We start from the raw sequence: 6,529 nt of genomic DNA, 5'->3' as shown, positions 1-6,529 counted from the left end.
ACGGTTTTGTTAAATAATGCAAGGCAAACCATTATCCACGATTATAGTGTTCAATTGAATACAGAAGACCAAAATTATACATAGAAGAACATACTTATAATTTAAGCAATTAATAATTTATCAACACAATTTCTGGTGTCCGCCATGAAGCGTTTGGCGAAAACCATATAATTATACCTTCAATATTCGAGTCCTGAAAAAGCGCACGATTTGAAAACGCCGCGTCATAAGAATAGCTTAATATCAATCAGGATACACAGATATTTTAAGATAAATTTATCTACCGTGACAAAATATGTTTTTCGGGAATATGGTAGAGAAGAAATATAGCATCGGGCGCATTGAAAATGACGTTATTTGTTGTTTAGTTCCGACTCGAACAATAACGTATATACGATTGAAACACATGGTGAATGATATGTATCTAAGCATACTTTCGAAAGGCATAGAGTAGGTTATTTAATTGACCTTACGACAGCGGCTTCTAAGCCACGCCCCCTGATATCAAGGGAGCGAACTCTGTTTATGTCCGTCAAACAAACGAGGAAGTAATGGCGTCTCGCGTCGTTTCGCTTTCCGATATTCCTGACAAATTATCATAAATGTCACATTACAATGCGAAAAAATTGAAGTCAAAGGAATTTGTAACTGGCTGCTACATCGGAAGGCTCAATATATCTTTAGAAAATGACGATATCAAACATTTACGGGGTGAAATCTATCCAAGTCAGAGAAAATCGGATAGCCGCCATGTTGTCAACATTGACATCGATACAAAGGAAAAGCGTGTGTGTGACGCATACTGTAAATGCAAACAGGGTAAGTTTAACTTTTAATAACACCGGTCCTTCTTACAGTATTGTTGAAACAAAGATTAAATCATCGCACAATATGAGTAAATCATAAATGGCCCGAATGGGGAACCCGGAAGTGACATTAAATAACAGTTACATGCCAGCTATACAGTATAACCTTGTACTCTACAGTATGAGCAGAAATGGTTTATTGGGGTTATGCATAAAAAGTTTCAGTTCTAAGCGATTGAACACTCCCCCTTATGAATAATAATGTAATAGTTGACAATTGACAATCGTGGGTGATACCAATCTGTAACTTTTGCATTGCTCAAACATTCACATGCTTTGATTTTTGTTGTTACAGAAATTGTGGAACATGTTCACACACTCTGGCTGTAAAAGTAGACCTGAGAGGAAAGGTGCCCCCGGTGTGGGGCTCGAACTCACAACCACCAGAACACTAGCCCGGCGCTCTAACCAACTAAGCTGACCGGGCAGCTGGTTCTAACCCACACACACTACCCTCCCCCCATTTACCGGTTAAGGCTGGTGGAGGGTCTCCTGCTATTTACCGTTGACACCATTAAAGTATTCTGATTGATGGAGATAAGGAAGTCCCCTTATTATTGTCTTCAACAAGCCTACCGCCACAGGGGACCTAGCATAAGACCGGAACCCCCCCCCCCCCCCACACACACACACACACATGATATTTGCCAGTCCAGGCAATGTCAACCGCAAGAGAAAACCAGTGATGACAAGTTTTACAAATAATCGGTAGGACCTATTTTAAAGCTTTTTATAACATTTAGTTTAACTTTGCTGTACCAAAGTAATGGACTTTGTCAAGAGAAAAACAACAACCACAAAACATTAGCTATTATCTTGTCAATATTTCATTATGATATACTATATGTAGAAAGCAAACATCAAAGGCAGTAGCATTTACAGCTAGTATTAAAATATTTAACAATACATGTAACTGATTTATTTTAATATTGGCATCTTTTATTTATTTCAGGAAAGTGTGGTCTTTTGAAGAGAGTTCTTGAAGTTGTTCAACATGTTGTTTTGATGGATTCTTGGAAGGATGTACCTCTATGATGTTAGCTTCAGTTCTGGAGTATAACACCAGTTGTTGCATATTTAATATCAGATTTATTAAATACATTGTTGTTTTGCAAACATTACTTAAACTTTGATATTTCTTTGGTGTTTATGTATAATATTGTAGGTGAATATCTCTTTATTGCAATGGCAAATATATTTTAAAATATATAGCATTAGCAGAAGTTATTTTTCACTGTTAAAGCTGCACTTTCACAGATTGATCACTTTGACAACTTACACAGGATTCGATTGCATTTATCATATTTTGGCTCGGAGAAGTTTGCTTTGTGATTTATATATTAGGTCTTAATTAAAAGAATGCCAAAATAAGCCGATTCTGAGACAAAAAGTGTCAAACTAGAATTCTGTGAGAGTGCAACTTTAAGAATACTGTTAATCGAGTGTGCATGTGATCCGGACTCTGAACATTGGATGAACTATCATTAAATATTGTAGATTTACGTAAATGGCCCAAAATATGTACATGTTTGACTTGTTCTTTATTCATAATAAGTCTAAGTCTTTACAGCATATGTTTGGCAGAATCAAGTTCTAATGAACATAGTAACTGATTTAAATGTACAGTGAAATAAATTGTTTTATACAGAAAATAATACCTTAACGATTCAGACCGATCTGTTCTCGTTTTTTTTTGGTGGCTCAAATATTTATCTGAGTTTTGGAGGAGGCCTAGCTGGTGTGAGCTGGTCATATACAGTAGCTGCTTGAGGGTCAGGATTTTCTTGATTGGATTTCCCGTCGACAAAGTGCTGATATGAAAATAAGAAATCTATTAAATGTGTCGGAATGACAGCTACAAAAGCCATTGTTTACATAGGAACCATACGAGTAGATGAAATTCGGAAGCATGCGATGGTTCGGACAAAAATTTAGTTGTACGATTTTTCCTGATTTACTTTGAAAGCAAAGCAGTTTATAAAAACTACATAACGGTATCAACAAAAATACCTCTATCTTGAATGAAATTTATCGTGTCCATGTTGAACCTGATATTAAATTGCCATTAATGCCGATTTGAAAACACAAGCCAAAGCATAAATGTACGATGTTTATAGTTTAAAAATAGTAACACTTATTTAGGTCATGCACGGACAATTTCAGTATTAATGAGCGGATTAAAATAAGTAGTTTTGTTAAAAAAAATACTTTTGTACAGACGTATAGATGTTTCGCCTTTGAACGATCTTTCAAAATTTCCAAGTTCAGCTGTTGATGAGGTCTTCCACAGAGTCTGATACAGCACTAGCATTTTTCTAAATAACTCGCTGGTTTCGAATACGGAACGAATTGGAAGCCATCTTTAGTTGGCCTGGCTTCCTTGTATCCGAATTACAAGTGCCAGGACAACACCTTTTTACCATAATACTTAAAAAGGCGAGGAATTGCCAGCGCATCTATATGACGGACTCTGGTCAGTTTGACGGACAAAATGGCGGATAGCAACACGGCTTATCAGCCCTACATTCTGATTGGCTGATAGGACCTGTCAATCAAATCCTGTCGTAAGGTCAATTCAATTCGACTATATATGAACCTTTAATTAATGTAAATAATATAACAAAAAATATAATGCCACATCAGAAATCATTTGCCTTTAATGACGAGTGAAATACCGTGTTTAAATAACCTCCTGATGACTTGTATTTAATGTATTCTTCCAGCCTTTACATTATGGCCAACAAATGTCAAAGCGTTTGGTTAATATGAAGTAGAATAAAAAAAACCTTCATACTTTGGGGATCAAGCCTAACATTCAAAACGCAATCTGCTCTTGTTTCACGGAACAATGACGTGGTTAAATGTCTCACAATCATTAATAAGATTAAGGGCGTATGGCCTGTAAACATTTGCATATTGAAAACTTGGTTCTTCTTTTCTGAGGAAATTGTAAGAATGTGGGTAAGTATGACCCTACATCGCTCATCGGAGTATCCTAGCAATTAACGAAGCAATATTTTGCCTAAGGAGCAATACGTTGCTTAAAAAGAAGCTGTTGCTAATGAAGAAAGTGAGTGTTAAGAAGATTAATGGTTGCTAGGTGATGTGATGGTAAATACATGGTATTACTATAACCTACAAAATAGGTTAACTAAAGGAATACACTTCTCTAACGGCAAAGGGATTAAGCCCAACAAATTAACATATTGTTGGCGCCTTAAATTGAAACCAGTACTGAATTTACCAAGAAAAGAAACTCGAGTATGATTCTATAAGTTTTAGTTAACAAATAAGTATGAACCAATACTTCTAAGGACAATATATATTTCTGGTGTAAGTATCGTTTACGTAAATTTAAATTATTGTATAAGTTGTAGACATTCCTTATAAGATCAAGTCTCAAAAACAGATTGTGCTGGCTAAAATGGCAAGATAACCTTATTTCATTTTGACTTGAATAATTGTTCCTATACTTGTGCCTAATATTATTAGTAACGGGCTAAATAGGTGACCTGATATATGGGGCACAGGAAACCATATAAAGTGAGAGCGAAGCTTGAACCCGAATATTGTTTCTTGCGCCCCGTATATCCCATATCGGATCACCTACTAATAACGTATATTTCACGTCGACAACCTGTTTTCATGTTTAATTGGTTCATTTATATATCGGAATCGGTAAAAAGACGTCATTTTGGTACGATATAAACTTGGTTACCCAATATGGAAAAATATGGGGTCACCGCGTGACCAATCCTGGACCAATACCGTTGCGTCATTCATGTTGTAGGGGTGATATACAATGCTATTGGTCAAAGTGTTTATATAAAGTGCATCTAAATAAATGAGTCGTTTTTATTTCGCAAATATACAAATACTAATAACGACTTTTGTACGTTGACCGTTAACTGTATTGTGTATTGATGAGTTAAAGACTTTAAGATATTTTGCCATTAGGGACATGTTTTCCTATTTCAGTATCAGACAACCAAACCCTGCCTTGCATAGTTTTTCCAGTTTCATATCCCTAAAAACAAACATTTTCAGTAAATACGATCGTAACGGTTAAAAGTCCTACTATAATTACATAGTTGCCAAAAAAGCACTTTTGCGATTTGCATTACTTCAAACATATGACATATGCCGTTATATAATCTATATAATAAAGAATATCTGACAGATTATGCAAACACTGATATAAATTATATCTTTAGCCATGAGATATAGAAAGTGTTGTGTGCTCTACTTTCTATTATTTTTGTGTCTGCCCTACCTCTCATATTGTGTTGACTGTTCTTCTATCCTTGATTTTGGTTAGAATAGTAAGTTGCACCCATTCTAGAGTTTTGCGGAATTTTATATGTGTGTTTTTTTAACATATTCCAGGCGTAATGTCATGTTTGACCTGTAACAATACGTTACATGGGCTGTGCGTTCTGAATTGTCGTACGTTTTTGTAAATTCAGCTGGTTTGCATTAGTTCAAGATGGTAGTTCATTTTTCATTTGTGCACGCGTCTCACTGTTTAAACGTGTTTAAGGCGATAGACACAGTTTTACGTTTCCTGGACTCCACAGAAATGAGCCGAGCAATAGACACGTTTAGAATACTTAGTTCCACAAACTTATAAATAAACATGCAGTTATACTTATTATGTATGCTTTGCTGTTGTTGTCATGTGTTCAACCTTTGTATTAAATGCAATATATCTCATATCTCTTTTTCAAATACAGGTCATCATAAAAAAGGCCATACACGCCATACAGGCTGTTAAACAAATTATATGCGATATAAATAAATGCTTTAAATGTGATTGTGCATTTGATCTTATTTTGTTAATGTTATATTTCAGTGTTTTGATTTAACTTATATACCATAAATTTACTGAACGTGTGTTATATAAGAAAGACACGAACAGTAAACTATGTAAAATAACACGTCCTAGATATATAATATACACTATACTCTATTACTTGAAACTGTTATTAGACCCTAATATCTAGTAATATCAAACAGTGTTTTCTTAAGAGACGCAGCACGATACAACGCATTTTGGTTTATTCTGTCTGTCTCGTGCCATAAAGTGAGTTAAAAAGAATGATTTAGCTTGTATGGACGCCCTCTAACTGTATTGGCAGTTTGGCACCGGCTAAAACCTCAATCAAAGCAATATTATCAGTTACAGGGTAAATTGAATAAAACATGTTTGTTACAAACTGAATTTAAGATATTAAAGGGCATAAAGTAAATTAATCTCAACAAAGAGATAGAAAAAAGGCTAAAAGGGATCCGATCTTTCAAGTTGGATATGCTTTTTAAGAATAATAGACAAATAACATAGAAGTCATTGACGGATATTTACTCCCGTTCAATGTTAACATTAATAAGCGCGTTCAAACCCAACATTATAACGAGAGTATCGATTCGTAGAAACATCAAAATAATGAAATATAAGTCTTCATTGTGACAAGCAGTAGTCATTCTTTATATGATTAAATGAGGCGTTGGTCTTCAAATAAACGCACATTCACGTACAGATATATAATGTCATGTTTTTGAAATGTTCATTACACCATGTTCTATCTGCTAAAGCATTTGTAGTCATTAATTTCAATAAAATGGCGTTGGTGCCAGTATTCTTCTGATAGCAGCAAATGAAGATT

At 34.9% G+C, this 6,529-nt stretch overlaps 1 long non-coding RNA gene across 1 annotated transcript; it reads left to right on the top strand.

The window, feature by feature from the left end:
* Positions 1-567: 567 nt before the first annotated feature.
* Positions 568-2,379, top strand: LOC128236086 (uncharacterized). The gene is made up of 3 exons (XR_008261254.1): positions 568-819; positions 1,162-1,574; positions 1,819-2,379. It is a non-coding gene; the product is annotated as an uncharacterized LOC128236086 (long non-coding RNA).
* The last annotated feature ends 4,150 nt before the right edge of the window (positions 2,380-6,529 follow it).

Source organism: Mya arenaria, chromosome 5 (assembly GCF_026914265.1).
Source record: "Mya arenaria isolate MELC-2E11 chromosome 5, ASM2691426v1".
In the NCBI taxonomy this organism is placed as follows: domain Eukaryota; kingdom Metazoa; phylum Mollusca; class Bivalvia; order Myida; family Myidae; genus Mya; species Mya arenaria.
The sequence above is the reverse complement of the archived record's forward strand: the minus strand, read 5'-3'. Positions and strand labels throughout refer to the sequence as shown.